Here is a 19,373-nt window from a genome sequence, read left to right as displayed (position 1 = left end):
CGGCTGTCGGCGAGCCGGATGGTGACGTTGTGGTAGTAGATGGAGGTGCGATTTCTGATGTTGGCAGCCTGGAGATAGAAGGTGAAACGGTACTGCTGGTCACCGGATTCCGAGAGTCTTCTTACCGCCACGGAGCTGCTAGGGATCCGGAGTTGGAGCTTGAGGGGATTCAACAGCAGGAACACCGCCCAGACAACGAGGACGCCGGCGAACACGGCGACCACGCTGCGCACCAAGCATAGCCAACGGAACCTTGAGGCCTTGCAGAAGACGCTGGCGCCGGCTGCCATATATGAAAATGACGCTGACAGCTGGTGTGTTTCAAAATTCTGAACCGATGAGGTACGTATCTATGCAGCGCATAGTTCTTTTCAAAAAGGAAAAAAGGACCGGTTGTGTGTCTCAGAGAAAAGAAAAAAATCAACTACCCTAATGGCAAAGAAAGGGCCCTACGTAGATTTTGGCGATTTCAATGAGGTAGGTAAGGAGAAGAAAGAAAGGCGATCTCGCCTCCTGCCGCTGCCAGGGCGTCTTTCTCCGTCGCCGTCCTCCGGCGGCTCCCCTCCGCTGACGACCTCGGTCGTCGGTGGTAAGGGGGTCGCCGGATCCACGCGTGTGGATTGTTTTAGGCATTAGTTTTATTAGGATTTTGGGTTGTTCATCGTCATGGCTTCGATGGTGGACGGTGGCGATGACGGCGCCGACTAATAAATCTTCAGATCCTTCTCCAACGAGGCGATCCGCTTTTTGGATGGATTTGGAAACCAGACTGTTCAAGCAAGGATGGTGCGGCGGCGGAGGCATCCTCGTGGTGGACCTGTGTCCTCGGGCTTCGCCGTTGCGCCGGCGTTTGCTCCAGCGCCGACGTGGAGTTTGGGAGGTAGTCCAGGAGGGGATGCAGATTGTGGTCTGCATCGGCGGCATCTGAAAGATGGTGGATCTGGGTTCGTGGTTCGTGGCAGGCAGGTATGGTTTGCTCCTCCAACGTCTTAGTTGCGCGGGGGTGCCGGATCTGGAGTTCGATGGCGTCTCCGGGGTGCTGCCCCGGTCTGATTCGTTCAACGGCAATGGCTTCGCTTTTATTGGCGAGCCACCTTGGAGGTCCGCAAAGCTGCATATCAGCGATGGAGCCGCGTCGAGCTTGGGTGTGGAGGTGATCCGTCATTTTCTCCTTTGGTGGCTGCTATGGTGGTGCCAGAGGCAGGTGACGGACGTTGGTGTCAAGCTCAGAGGATTCTTCAGTCTTGTTTGTAATTTTACTTGTTGGCTGGTGTTCTAGTGTGCAAAGGCTAGCGTTCTGCTGTCTTTTCAGTTTTGTCAGGTCGATATATACGTAGCATGTACTTTGATCCTTATGATATAAATGAGACACGTATTACCATGAAAGAAAATGAGATAGGTACCCATGCAGCACATGATTATCTTTTCTTTTTAAAAAGAAAAGAAAAGAAAAGGCTGTGTGTTTCGGAGGAAAAAAGTTATAACCATCCCAAAAGCAAAGAGAGAGGCCCACACGCAGTTTTTGGCTAATTTCAGTGTTGTACGTACCCATGCAGCGCATGATTATCTTTTTCTTTTCACTAGTAAATATGCACGTGGAACGCACGTCTATTTGGACTAATAAGTGTGCACGTGCAACACGCGTTTATTTGGATTAACACATTATCCTATACTTAATATAAGACAATTTATTCATAAATTTGAAATTTCCCTATAAAGTACACAATCTCTTATTCCCAACTCATACAAATAATTTGAAATATCCTTTCTCCTTAATCAACATGTCTCTTGTATTAAAAGACCACCCACTTTTTCCAATGTATAAAACTCAAAATTATTTAGAAGATTCATCATGATTCTCCATATGCACACATTTATGCAAGTATAATCACACATGAAAATGTCACTTAGGACAAGCTAAGGAACCGTTTCAGTGCCAACAAACTCCAGTCAAGAATTATTGTTACAATTGAGTGTCAACCACACAATAGTAGGAAGAGACCTCTATGGTTTGTTGAAAAGAGGAAGCCATTGTCACATAGAGAAGTGTAGAGATGTCTTGACTCCATAGAATCAGCTGTGAAACAAGACAAAAAAAATGCTAGTTGGACCATCCGATTCTACTATTACACCACAAGTGTTGTAATGTCTGGAAGCAAGAAAAGTGACTTACTTTATTATGAAAATAGAACATGTCAACCAAATAAAAATTACGTTGATAAATTGCGTAATTATACTTGTTAATCACTGGACAAAAGCATTAATATGACAACTTGGAACAGTTACTTGAGTACAACACATTTCTTTAAGGGCTCAACATTCTAAAATTTTGACAATATAACAAATATCCTCTAAGTTCGTAGTAATAATGATACGTAGGCTACCACTTGTAAGAATAACAGTGGCAAAAAAGGGCCAACAAATGCCGGTTTAGAAAGAAAAAACTGCAGATATGCTTCCAATTTTAGCAACTCTAGTGGATAAAACATACGTTACCTCCCAAGTCAGGAAAATAGTCAAATGAAAAAATGTACTTCTTATAAGTAGTAGAGATGAAGTCATAAGGATCATGATTCAAGATATTCGGAGAAACATGGTTGGTCTCTCTGTATGATGCGAAGTTGTTGCAGTCAGTAGAAGAGTGACCTGCCCTCCAGGCAGAAGACGAAGGCGGCGACGGCACGTGTGCGTGTTCGGAGGAAGCCGCAGCTCCTCTTCGCATGTCTCCCATTGTGGCTCGCGTGGGTGGTGGGTTGGTGACGACAGGCGACTCGCGATCGCGATTCCCTGATAGGAGACGATAGGATGCGCTCGCGATTAGTTTCCTAATAATTAGATGTGTTCGTGATTAGTTATCTAATAGGATGCGTCCGTGATTAGTTTCCTAATAATTAGATGTGTTCGTGATTAATCTCCTAATAGGATGCGCTCGTGATTATTTTCCTAATAATAGGATGCACCCGTGATTAGTTTCCTAATAATAGGATGCGTTTGTGATTAGTTTCCTAATAATAAGATGCGTCTGTGATTAGATTCTTAATAGGATGTGTCCGTGATTATAGTTTCCTAATTGACTAGGCGTGGACTTCATATTTTCCTTCACGGTGGAGTACGGTCAGTCAATGTAAATTGCTAAGTGCACACAGAGAACATATTAGGTTAAGGCTAGCCGTTAGATTAAATTTAGTGGGACTAATCATGCGGTGGTAATGTATCCGTGTACGTTTTGTGGGGTGCACTTAAAAAAGATTATGTTTGCTCTTTTATAAGTAGTATAGAAAAATAAAAAGGACCGGCTGTCATTTTCCTTTGTTGCTACTTACGTATCCATGCAGGCAAACATTTATTTTCCAAAGTAATTATATTATTTTCCTTAATGCATTTGTTTCAAGTGCATGCTCCACACCGCTTTATCTTCATGGACTATGCACGATCATGCTTAGTCGATACACACAATGATCAGATGAAGTAAATTCTTCAATTTTGTCCTCGCCTATTGATACTGTTGGGAGCAGGCATCCCTTTTGTCATGGCCGCACAATGACTTTGAGATCGGCACTAGTGCTCATTCCATTTTCAAATATAAAGGATCCTAGCCGAAACACATGTTAGATATCACTAAATTTATAGCTTTTTGAAAATATTTTTTAGTTTACAAAACCTTGATCAAAATTTTAAATAGTTTCAGACACAATAAAACCTTTCTGTAGTTAAAACATGGCAAAGACTTCCTCTTGTTTCCTCTCCTAACCCTAGCTAGATGGCTAGGGTAAACTCTCCCCTCCAGTCTTCACCGACAAACCCGTGAATTCACCTCCCTTATGCCTACTGCTCCAACGGCCATTGATGGGGAGGGGAATCCCGGTGCCTTCGATCGAGTTAGTAGTTTAGCTTAGGCTTTTTATGTCCTCGCAGGCACGACGATCGGGCGGATGGCGGCGCTTCTTCTTCGAATTTGTCTTCCGGGCTCCAATCCTCCTTGAGTTTGTCTGTTGTATGTAGTCGACGGAGCTCCGGCATACATTCCCGCTCTCTCCTTGGGGCGGTGAGCTTAGACTTTCTCGTCATGTGGCAAGATTTGATGTCAGGTGCTTCAGATCTAGGCAAGAGTTCAAAGGCAACAACTCAGGCTCCGTCCTTAGGGGCACGTGCATGAAGACTTCCTGACTGTCATTGACAAGGTCAAGCCAGCTCCGGTAGGGGAGCGACAACAATGGCGCGTCGGTGGCTCGTTCTGTCAGCAGTAGTGGTCGTTCGGTGGTCTCGAAAATCTCGATGTAATTTTATTATGTTTGAGATGCTTTGTACTTTCGGTGATTATAACATATCTGATTATTTTCACCCAAAATAAATCCTTTCTGTAGTTTTCCAATGTTCATAAAAACTTGTTGACTATCTGACAAGGTGTCCAGCAAGAATGCATCGCATCAAGCACATCCAATGGTGGATGTAGTTTGAGTATACAATCAAATACATACCTGTCCGTTTCAATAGTTTGAGGGATTGTGTGTTTCAAAAGAAAAAAGTGTGTAGCAGACTCACACGCATCTACGATTTCTATCCCAAAGGGAAAGAAAAAGGCCCTACGTATATTTTGGCCAACTTCAAAGATGTACCCGAACGCATGATTACCTTTTCTTTTTCTAAAGAAAAAGACCGACTTTTATTTTTCCTTTCATTTAACATCATGGTCATGGTCATGATGGAAGACTACACATGACGTAATGATACATGCACGTGGATACACACAATGTCCGGATGAAATAAACCCTATAAGTTTACCACTCGCTCTCTTCCGGTCTACCGGGACTCCTTTGTGTAGGCATATCTGTTTCGAGGACTGTACAATGACTTTGAGATCCACACTAGCTAGTAGTTTTATTTACTAGAGTATATTGCATATATTTGCTGACATGGACATATATTTTGGAGAGGGCACATATGACAGATCTCAGTAAACTTCCCATAGCTTTCCAAAATCTTTCATCGTTTACAAAAAATTAATGAAAATTTTAGATTTTCTCAAACTTCATAAAAACTTAATGAGTATCTGAATTCTCCTTTATTTCATGAAAACTTGGTGAATTTTTAGTAGTGCGCCAAACTTAATGGAAATTTTAAAAATTCTTACAGTTCATAAAGATGATGAAATTATTCATATATAGCTTACATAAAACTAATGGATTTTGTCCAAAATTCTCATAGTTTTTTTGCTTACTTATAAACTTGGTCTAGGGTGTAACACCAGGTGTCCCACATCAGCACCTCCCACTAATAGCCTAATCACTTTCCCGATCCAGTCCCGGTTTGCACATATTTGTTTTTTCTAACACATGGTAAAAAATGGATTGGTTTTTCCTTAGAAGAAATGCTAAAAACAGAAAGTAAGAGTACTAAAATTCAATCTAAGAAAGAAAGAATTCTAGAAGTGGTATTACCTCAAAGAAGAAATGGACATAAATAGAAGGAGAGAGAGCAGCAACTTTCTTTCTAAGTAAGAAAAAAGTTCTAGGCTGACAGAAGAAATGGACGAAGAAATAAAAGAAGAAATTTCTTTATAAGGAAAAATGAATTATATGAGTGGATTAACCCTAAAAATGAAATTAATGGTATACAACTAACAAATCATATTGACTTATTGTCAACCTCTTTTCTTATATGCAAAAAATAAAATGATTTGAAAACTTGCAAATAAATTACACAAAACTTGGACACTTCTGTGCTATGCAAGAACAAGAGTAAACTAGTGCAACTTCAATAATAATTATGATTTAAGTAGTTCAATTACAGAAATGAATTCCAATCTATGTTCCTAAAAATATTTATGTAGTGTCACACGATTGCACCATCAAATCTCTGCCGCAGGTGCACATATAGGAGAAAATCCAATCGACATAAAATCAACTCAACAACACCAAAAAATAGGAGCCAGAAACATTAGCACAATTGAGAAAATAAATGACCTTTTTATGCCGGTCACTTATTTTCTTATCAATAAACAAAGATATCTGTAGAGCAAAAAAAATGTATTCTAAAATAGAATGAATTAAGGACATTGGTATTACACTAAAAGAAGAAAGGAAACTCAAAACAAATGATGACAAAACTTGCACACCGATTTCATACAATTTGCGTTGTTCCACAATATGCTAGAACGAGCATTTACGGTAGTGTAAATTTGCAGACAATGGTAGTATTTTGAACAGAGATTGCACATATATTGCATGTACACCTTCATGTTATATTCGGTGTTTAAACAACAGAACAACAACATTGGAGATTAGTCATCCATGAACATGTCCATTGTGAATTGCATCTCATGTCGGTGGTGCCGCCTCCCACATCCCTTGATCTAAATAACGATGAGTATGCCGTGCAGTGATTAAAGAGATGTTAAAGGAAAAGCGCGTCCTTTACACTGATGCACAATGATGAGCGGCTGGGCCTAGTCCGTGGCACGCTTGCCTAGCCGGCAAAATATAAATCCCTCGCTTATTAGTTTGACTGGGCCGGAACGGACAAATGTCGTTTTTAAGGCATCTGACAAATAGCTGAGTCTTCTCAAAAAACAAAAAAACAAATAGCTGTGTGAGCACTATTTAAAGTGGTAAATCTAGCACTATTTAAGGCATTTACCGGTATGTAACGGCGGAAGATATGCCACTCAACTTTGTGTTTGTGATTCGTGCTAACTTTTGCCTTATTATATTGATTGATATCTTATAAACTATAAGTTCAATTTTAATTTTTTTATATATTAAAATCCTGATGATAAGACCTTTAAAATAATAGATATTGTTTTAACTTGTTAAAGTTTCGCTGTTGGAATGAGTAAGATATATTTAAGAAAAAAAAGTGTTTCACATATTGAAACTAAATTTCACCATTTGAAAACACTGATTTCACTCAATTAAAAAACATTTCTCCAAATCTAGAAAAGGATTTCATTTGTTTCAAACACCGATTCATTAATTTCAGAAAACACCGATTTCATTAAATTCAAGTAATTTCACTAATTTCAAAAATTGGTTTCACTCAATTGAAAAAATAGATTTCAGCCATTTCAAAAAACATATTTTACTCACGGCAATAGTATTGATTTATATCAAATCAAGAAACTATGTTTACCTGTTTAAAAACTGATTTCACTCGTTTCAAAAAGCAAATTTCACTTTATTTATTTTTTACTGATTTCACTCTCAAAAACTGATTTCACTTGTTTCAAAAAATAGATTACACTCAATTTAGAAAACAGATTGAATCAAAAAAAATAGCAAACTAATTAAAATATATCAAACACTATTGGTCTTGTTTTTCTTTTTTGAATAGTTTCGTTTGCTCAACACATGTGTCGTGTGGTACACTATTGCCAGGAGTCCAGATTTATATAAAATGTTAAAATTGAAATATTGATTTTGTAGATATAAATAGTTTTACTTAGTAATGGTGAACTAAAATAGCAGATTTGTTTGGGAGAGAGAACATGCAACTCTGCATTTGCACTGCCTTACAAAAAGTGGTGTACCACGTGACTTACGTAAAGAGATGTACGAAGGAGAGTGTGCACAATACAGTACTCCCTCCATTCCACAATGTAGTGCCTATAGATTTTTATGAAAGTCAAACTTTGCTAAATTTGACCAAGTGTATAGAGAAAACTGTCTACATCTACAATACCAAACATGTACATTCTGAAAATATAACTCACGATGTATCCAACGATGTGCATCTGGTATTCTTGATGTACCTACTTTTCTCTATAGATATGGTCAAAGTTTATAATGTTTGACTTTTGCAAAAATCTATAGGCACTACATTATGGAACGGAGGGAGTAATGAAATAGTACTGTAAAACAGTACTGGCATGGGACCCCATTTACACGAATCTTGAAGCACTTGAGCGGTGGATTCCGTGTCATTGCATACAGTCACAGGTAGAACTGTCGCACTATTAAAAGTCGATCTGCATCCGGCCTAGAGAAGCAGCTTCAGCATCGGTTAGCTATAGCTCCAACCGCAACCGCTCCGCGCGCAGATGCATGCTTTCCATGGCGAACAGCAGGAGTAGTAGTATCCCAGCTGCAGCTCCAGGCAGAGCACCATGGTGGCGGAAACACAAGATCCTCATCCTGTCAGTCATGGCCCTAATCCTCGCCGCCAGCACTGTTATCATAGTCACCTGCATCATCCTCAGCCCCGCGCACATCCACTTCTCCATCACCGCGGCAAACGGGACAGACAGCACCATGGACGGCAACAACGGGCTGTCCTTCAACTTCACCCTCGCCGTCGACAACCCCAGCCGCCGCGCAGGGGTGGACTATAGGGACGTCATCGTGAGCCTGCAGCTTCCCAGTAAGCGCTTGAAGAACAACTCGGTGCCGGCGACGGTGAATGGATCCATGCCGATGCCGCTGTACCAGCCGCGCCACAGCCAAATATCCATGGCCGTGGCGGCGTTCGTGGACAAGGACTTGTTGGACCTTTACTTGAACAAGTACTACAGAGGCCATCCAACGTTGACAATCATGGTCACAGCACTAGTCCGTTTCAAGGTTGGGGTGGCCTCCTCCAGGCTCTATGACATTACGGTCTACTGCCCGCCCGTCGTCTTCTTCGACGTCTTCCAGTTCCAGGACGGCAACTTCAGTTATCATTTTGCCAAGGGCAACGTCAATTGCTCGGCCTGACATGCATCAGAATATATTTCGTGATTGGACCTGCAGATTTGTTGTGCAAATGCAAGTTTACAATTAACAGTTGGTATGATGTATGTGCTCGCTTGACCTTCGATCTGCGCTAAATGTAGTGTGCTGTTCTAGTAATTTTTTCTTCTAAATTCATTGATTCTCTTCTTCAATCTTCTTCGATGCTAGTATTAATAAAACTGTATCACGTCCCATTAGTCTCAAGGGGTCAAGAACAGTTTTTTGTTTGCTTCAATATGTCCCATTTTGCCCAAAGGTTAACCGAAATTTTCTATAACCTCGTTGGTTACAAGTCTTTTTCTTATAGCCTGTAGGCCATTCGATCGATCGAACGATTCCATGGACAGAACTATAAATTGGTTCTTCAAAGTGACAGAGGAAGATATGATTCAAAAGGGTAACACAGAGATGTTATGTCCTTGTAAGAAGTGTGAAAACAGTGTTTTGATCGACCCCATTTTCGTGGCGGTGTGAAGATGCACTTGCTCAAATCTTGTTTCATGCTGGATCTGGACAAGGCACGTGAAAGAGGAGAAGGTTGTTGTTTCCGACGTCGATGAAGGGACGACAGATGAAGGAGCGGGAAACCATGTCGATGGAGAGCAGGAAGAAGGGAACGACCAAGAGGTGCCCAGCCATGACGAAAATTAGGACCGGCATGAAGAAGAGTCTCTCATGCAGGAGTGGTCGTTGGCCACAATGTTGGAGGACCCTCATTTTAAAACTGAAAAAGATGAATAATGAAAGAGGTGCTTTTAGAGAGCCCAACAAGTTGGTGCAACTGGAAGTAGACTTGAAAACTCTACCTTGTGAAGGCTACAATCCCGAGCACACCCGCCAGGATGTCACGCTCAAACTTATAGACATCAAGGAAAAATACAAAAGCACGGGCGCAAGCCTGGACGTGACATTGGAGTATCTATACCAAGGTTTCCAGCGGGGAACATGTTGCCTAGTAGTATCGAAGAGGCCAAGAAGATAACGCACCCTCTTGATTTGCCACACATAAGATGCCGCATGTGCGTCAATAATTAATTGCATCGTTTATCAAAACGAGCACGAGGAGTGTCCAAGGTGCAACAAATCCCAGTTCAAGTGTGGAAAGAAAATCCTTGAAAGATTGGAAGGTAATTTCCGCTCATTTCTCGCCTGCAGCATTATTACGCAAACAAGAAGGAAGCTAAGCACGTATGTTGGCACAACGAAAGAAAGGTCGCATCAAAAAATGATGGCATGTTGAGACACTCTGCAGATGGTTGCCAGTGGAAAGCACTCAATTGTGTATACCTAGAAGGCCGTAGGTTAGGTGTCAATATGGATGGACTAAGTCTCTTTGGCATCCAGAGAAGCATATATACATAGCACCTGGCCCGTGTTTGTATGAATGTACAACATCTATTTAGCTCTGAATGAAGTGGAAGTACATACACATGGGTATCCTAATTCAAGGGCCGACACAACCAGGGAACGATGTGAACACGTATCTCGAGGAACTAAAGGAGGAGCTAGACATATTATGGGTTCAGTCCATGTGATCATGATTGTGCAAGACTATCTGGTTTACTAATATGTCTCAGTCCATGTGTTCTATGAATACTATGCATGTGTCAAAATCAACGCAGGGACTCTTTCTTTGTGTGTTTCAAAATTTAGTCTATATAAAATATATATATCTGTGTGTTTCAAAATATTCAGTGAGAGAAAAGGAAAAAAAACTAACTATCGCAAAGGCAAAGAAAGAGTCCCTGATTTTGGCTAATTTCAGTGATGTGCATACCTATGGAGCGCATGATCATCTTTTCTTTTCAAAATAAAAAGGGCCAGCTTTGTATTAACACAACATGACGCTAATACATACGTACATACACTCACCTCTATGAACGCGCACATCCTATCCCTATGAGCACCTTCGAGGGATAATTGAGTCGGCACATCATCTTGAGATTGATGAAGTCGACACAGAAATCTCCTCCCACTGAACGAACATCGCCGGAAGGCCTGGAATAAATCCAGGAAAATGCAAGCACCAGTGTCATGTCTCAAACTTGAACCCCATTGGGCTGGGATATCAATGTTCTTCTAACCATCCGACCACAAGTAGGTCCGCAGAAGTACTGGCTATTATTTTCCTTTACTGATACATACACATGCGACATGATTATCTTTTCTAAAAACAACAAAATTATTTTTGTTTACTGATTCTTTATTGATTTTTGTGCATGTAAAATGGTAGCATCACCTTATAGCTCCTCCACACTCCACATAGATAAAGCAAACACAGCCATGGTCATTCCACAATGGAAGCAGCACGCATACATTTTTCTTTGTTGGGCCCACCTTCAACCTTTCGTGTCCCACATCCTCTCTTTACATCCCTTCTTTTTCACCTTGGCTAGCTGTTTTTCTTCAGGGAGACGGGTTCCTCTGCAAGATCCCGTCTCTCACTGCAAGCAATAGCCTTTTTCTAATCTAGGAAATCTAGGTTGATGTGGAGCCTGGGGCACTAGCTAGTCCAGCATGGCCTGTTGGCCATGCCCTTATCTGGCACATACCAGTCTGATTCAATATCAAAAGAAAAAGTGAGTAGCAAACTCACAAGCATATGTGATTTCTGTCCCAAAGGAAAAGAAAAAAGACTACATAGATTTTGGCCATGGAACACATGATTAAAGTCGATGTACTCATGGAACACATATGTGATGCCTAGTTCAAAGATGTACCCATGGAACACATGATTACCTTTTCTTTTCCTAAAGAAAAGGACCAGATGACGTAATTCTATAGTTTAACATTATGGTATTGGACATGATGGTGGACGACACATGACGTAATGATGCATGCAGGTCGATACACGCTACGACCGGATGAAATAAACCCTAAAATTTTACCACCGACTCTCTTCCAAGCCTACTGGGACTCTCCTTGGACTAGGCATCTCTGTTCGGAGGAGAGCACAATGACTTTGTGATCCACACTGGTAGTTGTATTTATTAGAGTATATTGCATCTCATATATTTGCTGATATTCATATATATTTTGGAGCAGACACACATGGCAAATCTCACTAAGTTTCCACAGCTTTCTAAAATCTTTCATAGTTTACAAAAAAAATGATGAAAAATTCAGAATTTTTTCTAACTGTATAGAACTTCTTTTTATAATATTTCGAAGTTCATAAAAACTTAAAGAGTATCTGGATTCTCCTTTATTTCATAAAAGCTTATTGAATTTTCTATAGTGCATTAAAGTCGATGGATACTTTAAACTTCTTACAGTTCATAAAGATTTTATGAAATTATTCATAGCTTAGAGAAAACTAATGGATTTTGTTCTAACCTTTTTTTGTTAAATTTTGGTCTAGGGTGCTACACTAGGTCTCCCATATCAGCACCTGCGTCGTCCCACTAACAGCACAATTGTTTTCCTGATCCACTCCTGATTTCCACATGTTTGTTTCTTTTTCCAACAGGTGGTAAAGATATATTTGTTTTTTTTTTCAACACATGGTAAAGAATTGGTCGGGTCTTCATTGAGCAAAGAAAGGAAAATGGTATCTCCACTGTATGCCAATGCTAATAGACGTACTAACAATTAATCACGCTAAAAAGATGAGTAGGTCTCCCAGTGATTAAAGAGGTTTTCTTTAGGCCAAGTGACTAAAGGGGTGATAAAGGGAAAGCGTCTAAGAGCTGGTCTGGTTCTCTTTAATTTCCTGGGGTGATGCGAAAACTCAAAACGGTGCCCGGGCTCATCTGCTCCCTCTCAGCAAAAAATTCAAAAACAATACTAGAAAAATTCAAAAAATTCCAATTTTTTTGTGGTGGTAGATAATTTGACGCGTGAGGTGCGCCCCAAAATTCATCTCATTTGGACATCTGAGCAGCTCTCGGCAAAAAAGACAAATCGGGTCAAAACAGTGCGTGAACAGTGAATATTTTTACAGACCCTGATTTTGTCTTTTTTGCCGAGAGCTGCTCAGATGCTCAAATGAGATGAATTTTGGGGCGCACCTCACGCGTCAAATTATCTACCACCACAAAAAAAATTAGAATTTTTTGAATTTTTCTAGTATTTTTTTTAAATTTTTTTCTAAGCGTGGGTGCAGATGAGCCCGGGTGCCGATTAGCCGCACTCGGGGTGATGCTTTTTTCTTCAAGGTGGGGTGATATATACATGGAAGAAGGAGCCTGCGTGCCATGATGGATGCTCCCTCTAGTGGAACAGGAAGGCTTTGATGTGATCTGCTTTTTTGCAAGTTTTTGTGAAACTGTAGTCTTAGGAATCTGCAGCAAAGGGAAAGGGTCTTCTTCGTGTTGAACAATGCAAACAAAAATAATGGACTTGACAAAATGATCTCAAATTAAAATAGTAGCTGGCCTGCGCGAGCAAATATTATATAACTGGATCTGCATCCGGCCTAAAGAAGTAGCTTCTGCAGCTGTTAGCTATAGTGCCAACTGCCAACTGCACCGCGCTCGGCAGCATGCTTTCCATGGCGAACATGCTCATCCTTACAGGCATGGCCACAATCCTCGCCGCCAGCACTGTCATCATAGTCACCTCTGTCAGCCTCAGCCCCGCGCGCATCCACTTCTCCATCACCGACGCCAACGGTGCGAACAGCACCGTGGACGGAATGGCCGGGGTGTCCTTCAACTTCAACCTCACCGTCGGCAACCCCAGCCATCGCGCAGGGGTGGAGTATAAGGACGTCATCGTGAACCTGCAGCTCGCCCGTAAGCGCGTGAAGAGGAAATCAGTGCCGGCGACGGTGAATGAATCCATGCCGCTGAGCCAGCGGCCCAACCGCCCCATATCCATGGCCGTCGCAGCGTTCGTGGAGCAGGACTTGTTAGATCTCTACTTGAAGAAGGTGCACTACAGAGACCATCCTACGTTGACAATCATTGTCACAGCACTGGTCCATTTCAAGGTTGGGGTGACCTACACCAGACTCTACGACATTACTATCTCCTGCCCGCCCGTCGACTTCTTCGACGTCTTCCAGGACGGCAGCGTGAAAAACATTTTCCCGAAGGGCAACATCAATTGCTCTGCCTGACATGCATGCATCAGGATAAATTTCAGGGTTAGGTCTGCAGATTTGTTGTGCAAATGCAAGTTTACAATTAGCAGTTGGTATGATCTATGTGTTCACTTGAGCTTTGATCTGCGCTAAATGTAGTGTGTTGTTCTAGTAATTTTTTCACTGTTGTACGTGTCTCATTTCTCAATTCATCGATCCCTTCCTTCGATCTTTTCTGATTTTAGTAATAAAACTGTATCACGGTCCAATTAGTCTCAAGAGTCAGGATCTGTTTTTTGTTTCTTGTGCTGCTCCAAATTCATTTTTTGTTTTGAGTATAGAATTCAAATTGCCATCTGGTAACATTGATACCAACACAAAACTTCATTACCTACTAGTAGATGGTAACTTTTCAAGATGAATTTGCTCCGCCCCATAATATAGAAAGTTGCCATTCTGTCCGTGTCAAAGTTGTTACCATGTTTGTGTCAGTTACCAGGTGCCAAGTTCAATACCAATAGCATCACAATTTTCCTTAGTAGGAATAATGTCTCCCACGTTCTATCCCCGTCCTGATGATGCGTCTAGCATCATGGGAGGGCCTGTGGAGGTTAGTGTCCGTCGGATCTTGTGGGATTCGGTCGGTGCTGACCTTCGGTGGATCTATTTGGATCCGGTCTTCGTTCGTCTTCGTTTAGGTGTTTATATGTTTGATCCTTCTGATCTATGACTTTCTTCATCGGTGATGGTTGCTACTCTGGTGTGCTGGTCCGATGGAGCCTTAGCACGATGACTTCCCGACTGTCTACTACAACAAGATTTGCCCGACTCCGGTGAGGGAGGGCGATGACAGCGGCGCGCCTTCAGTTCGCTCCGGTGCTTGTAGTTGTCGCTAGGTGGTCCACTGACATGGTTGTAATTTTTATTACCTCTGTTGTTCTTTGTACAATCATGATTAAAGAAGAATAGATTTGAGGTTATCTCGCAATTTTTTTGTTAATTACTAGGTGGCGACTTTGAAGATGACTCTTCGCTGTCAAAATCTACACATACCGGAGCTAGTATCAAAGCTCTTGCAGAGGCGAAAACGATGGTGAGGACGGATCGTTAATCAAATATGCCATTTGGGAGTTAAAACATTCTAAATTTTTGGAAACAACATTCATTACGATGCTGCTCTCGAGCGGCGGCACTAGCTAGGAATGTTTGCTATGGTGCTATTTTAGGAGTGCCACATAGGGATAAATGCTGAGGTGGAGAAGAGAGAATTCCTAAGAAAAGACTTCTTCTTTTATTTAAGAGATGATCTCTTAGCACAACATGTCTCACCATGTTTTAAGGAATAACTAGTTATTACAGATAAAGCTAATAGATAACCCATTGTGAACATGTTTTTATTGTAAACATGATTGAGCAGGAGTTGGCAGAAAAACTCGGGGTGTGGGGGCTTCAACTGCAGTGCTTCCGCACACAGGCCAACAAGGAATCCCGGGGTGGACCTAACTAGGTGCGATCTAGCCAACCGCAAGCTCCACGTAAGAAGAACAATAAGAACAAGCACTAGGAAGGATCCAACATGGAACCTCAGGGATGAGTAAATAGCATAAAACTATCCGTTTATAGGCTATGGTTTAAAAAAATACCGGATTTTATTTTTTCTCAAAAAACTATCAATCGCGCGGTCCGCTGTTTCAAAAAACCCAAAACGCCAGTGACTAGCGATTTAACCGTTTTTCTAACCGTCTGGACCCACTTGTCAGGGCACGTGGGCACGCGCGCTCACGGCGCGGTTGTTGATGGCCGTTAGACCATGCGGTCCGGTCCGGTCGGAACCAGGTAAATACCCCACCCACGCTCCCACTCGCTGCTCGCTCACTCCCCTGTTCGCTCTCTCCCCTGCTCCCACTCCCCTGCTTCAATACGAGCTCGCCACCGCTCGCCGTCTTTGAGGTCGGTCGCCGAGGACCTCCTTGCTGCCATGCCTTCCTGGAAAAACGAGGAAATGAGCTCTGACAAGGACTGCGAGGTCGTCAGCATGGACATGGGACTTATGGTAAGTTTTTCTTTGCCACCTAGGGTTAGGGTTAAATGCTAGTAGGCCTAGGCTACAACCATGGATCTTGCTTAGTTAGTGTTGTTGTTGTCTTTGTGATATGGATCTTGATTAGTGAGGGTGGGGATTGAGCTAATGTAGGGTTCATCTCTGTACAGTGTTAGGGTTCATGCTGATTTGGGAATTTTTTCACTGTTTAGGGTTAATGAACAATGCTAGTTGATTGTGGTATTGAGTAGTGATTGAAACCAGTGTATTTTTGGTTGCTTGAGGAACCAGAAACCATTGTAGAGCCCCTTTTCCGTGGCCAACTTGAGCTTGCTGAACCCAAGTGCATTCTGCACCAAATGAGGCATGTTAAGCGTGTTGCTTTTGAAGGCACTGTAATAGGAAGGCGTTTCTATGGCTGCCCAGTCCAGGTTAGATATTGATGTTCATGGCCTCACATGATGCAGCATTTTCTTACTGATATGAAAGTCACTTATGTTTTTTCGTTACTTTGCAAACTTAATCATGGCATTGTAATAACTTATCATATCTTCATTGTTAGAAAATTTCAAGTTAATCATGGAACTGAAATTAGCTAGTACTCAACTTGCACTAACTTATCACATTTACAAATGCAGGCAAATGGTGTGAATTGTGGTTCGTAGAGTGGGTTGATGGGCCTTGGCCTCCAGTTCTTCAGAGATGTTTGTCCAAGCTATGGGAAATGTTCCATGAGCAGAACTGTGGAAGGGTACTTGACAAGGATAAATTTGAGAAGGAGTTGGCCAAGATTAAGAGTGAACATGAAAGGGAGTTGGCCAAGCTTAAGATGAAAAATGACAAGCTTTGCATTGAGTACACCAAGCTTGTTGATGATGTATCCAAGATGTTTGATTGGCAGGATGGTAGGGTGGACAAGAAGGTGTACCAGAAACAAGTGGAGGAGGAAGAACTTGAGAAGAAGAAGAAGGAGCTAGAGGAGAAAGCTATGTTGGAGGTGCAGATGGAAAAGCTTAAACTTGCAAATGAGCAGAGGTGCATTTTGCAGAGCCAAGCTGATATCATCAAGAACACCAGGAAGGCTATGAAGGATGTTGAAGTTGACAGAGATGTTCTTAAGAAGGAGAAGGAAAAGCTTGAGCAAGTTGTTGCTGAGCTGTTGAAAGATGGGTATGACAGCAAGGAGAAGTTAGAGCAAATCAAGGCCATCCTTGAGTCATGAAGTGCTGTGAAATGGTGATGAAGTACATCCAAGGCCTATATATAAGGATGTGGCCTAACTGTCTCAAGTGATTATATGGGTGTACATTTTGGGGGAATATGAAGTTAACCTAGGGTTTGGCACTACATTTGAACTTTAGTATCTTATGTAAGAACCATATTTTCTATGTTCTTAAGTATGTTGTAATGGATCTCCAATGCTATCTATATAGTTATGTAATGGATCTTATATGTTGTTGGCCAGTAGTCTCTATTAGTCTTATATGTTATCTCTATAGATATGTACAGTGGTATTGGGCTTAGTGGGCCAGTAGTCTGTGACCAAATGAAAATGACTTAGGCCTACTAAAACCCACCCCCCTCCACCACTGTCAATATAAACCCCTCCCTACCCACCCTTTCCCAGCCACTCCAGCAGCCGCCACCCACAACAAACCCTAGATGGATCCTGACATGGACCTAGAAGATGTAACAGAGGAGGAGGGAGAGGTCGTGGAGGTGAGGCCTCCAGCAACACAACAGAGAAGGAGGAGGCGCAGACAGAGGGAACAGGAGGCCGCCCAGGACAAGCAATAGCTTGAGTTCAACCGTCGGCTCACCGAGAAGGTGCTGGAGAAGTGCAATGAGGAAGAGCTTGAGCTTCTTTTCCCTGGTGGCAGGAGAAGGAGTTTCAATCAAATCATATCTTGGGCGAGGAGAAGAGCAGTCATGGCTCCTCATCCAGCTACTAGGGCTAAGCGGGGTCGTTTCTTCGTGCGCTATGACTGATCTGTCAATCTCATCTCATCCATCCATCCATCTATCTATCTATCTAGCTATCTATCTTTCTATCTTGGTGTTCTATGTAAGATCTGGTGTTCTATATAAGATCTATTCAATTCTATGTAATACTGGTGTTTGATGCTGCTCTGAATCCATGTATCTATGTATTTATGCTACTCTGAATGAATGTATGTTGTGGATCTGAAATCTACTGACTGAATTAACTGACAGAAGATACACTGACTGAATCAACACATGAATGTCTTTCTGAATGAACTGACTGAATAGTAGGTATTACAAACCATGGTAGTTCAACTGACTGAATATCTCTAAAACAAAATAAAGTATAGTCATTACAAACCATAGTAGACCCAAATCCATCCACATTTGTTCACTTACACGAACAGAACCATGCCAAATGAACTCAAGTTCAGACCAAGACATGCTAGTTACCACTTGCATAAAAGTAGTCTTTCAGCCTCCCACTTGGCTTCCTGATCCTCTTTGACCCAGCCTGGACAACAGTTGAAGTTGATTGCCTTGGTGCAACGAATGTTCTTCTCTGGGCACTTGAAGATCTGGTGTTCTTTGCTGGAGAAGTTGTAGATGATCTGGTGTTCTTAGAAGGAGAAGAAGTGTTAGCAACAGTAGAAGTGTTAGTCCTGCTCCTCTTAGCTGGTGGTCCTTGTGCTATTGCTGCTGGAATAGTTGAAGCAACCCTTTTTTGCCCTGGAAGTAGCAACTGGAGCTGGTGAAGGTGCAGAAATTGTAGTTCGTGCTGTAGCTGGTCTTGGTTCAGGAGCAGTAGTAGCAGGTGCTCTTGGAGGCCTCTGAGCATTTGTAGCCATAGAAAAACCAACTTGAGAGTAATTTGCTCTATTTTCCTACACAATTAAGAAACATTGTAAGAAATTTAACAATGAAATGAGACAGAGACAATGAAATGAACTGAAACATGTCCTCAAATGACCTGGTGCTTGTTCATCCTCGTCTAAGCACTACTACAAAAAGGGCTATAGATGGACTGGGCACTAATGGCGCACCTGTCAGGTGGTGCGCCACTACTATATACTACTGGCGCACCCTCTGGAGATGCGCCATTAGTGTGGAAGACACTAATGGCGCACCAGAAAAATGGTGCGCCACTAGTAATAATTTTTTTCCCATTTTTCCATACATACTAATGGCGCATCCAAGAGAGGTGCGCCATTACCAGACAGAGAGTGCGCCATTAGTATATATATTTTTTTTTACTTTTTTGCAAAACTACTAATGGCGCACCACCTGCAGGTGCGCCATTAGTAAGCAGGCATACTAATGGCGCATTTGCTGGTGGTGCGCCATTAGTAACCTGGGACCCCAACAAGATATTTTGGACAGCCACACCTACCCACTCACTTTCCCCACTTCATTCCCTCCACCTCCTTCTCCAAACTTTCGGCTGCCTCCTCCTCCTCACCTCATTTGCATCATAGATTCATCAAAATTAAGTGGTGAAATTACCTTTTTTTGATAGGTAAGTAAGGGGAAAGCTATCTTCATGTTGTAGATCTACTTTTTTTCTCCCTAGCTCGCTCCAACAACGTGCACATGCACTTTTTGTGGCCTAGCTAGA

Source organism: Triticum dicoccoides, chromosome 5B, assembly GCF_002162155.2.
Source record: "Triticum dicoccoides isolate Atlit2015 ecotype Zavitan chromosome 5B, WEW_v2.0, whole genome shotgun sequence".
In the NCBI taxonomy this organism is placed as follows: domain Eukaryota; kingdom Viridiplantae; phylum Streptophyta; class Magnoliopsida; order Poales; family Poaceae; genus Triticum; species Triticum dicoccoides.
This window is presented reverse-complemented; position numbering follows the sequence as displayed.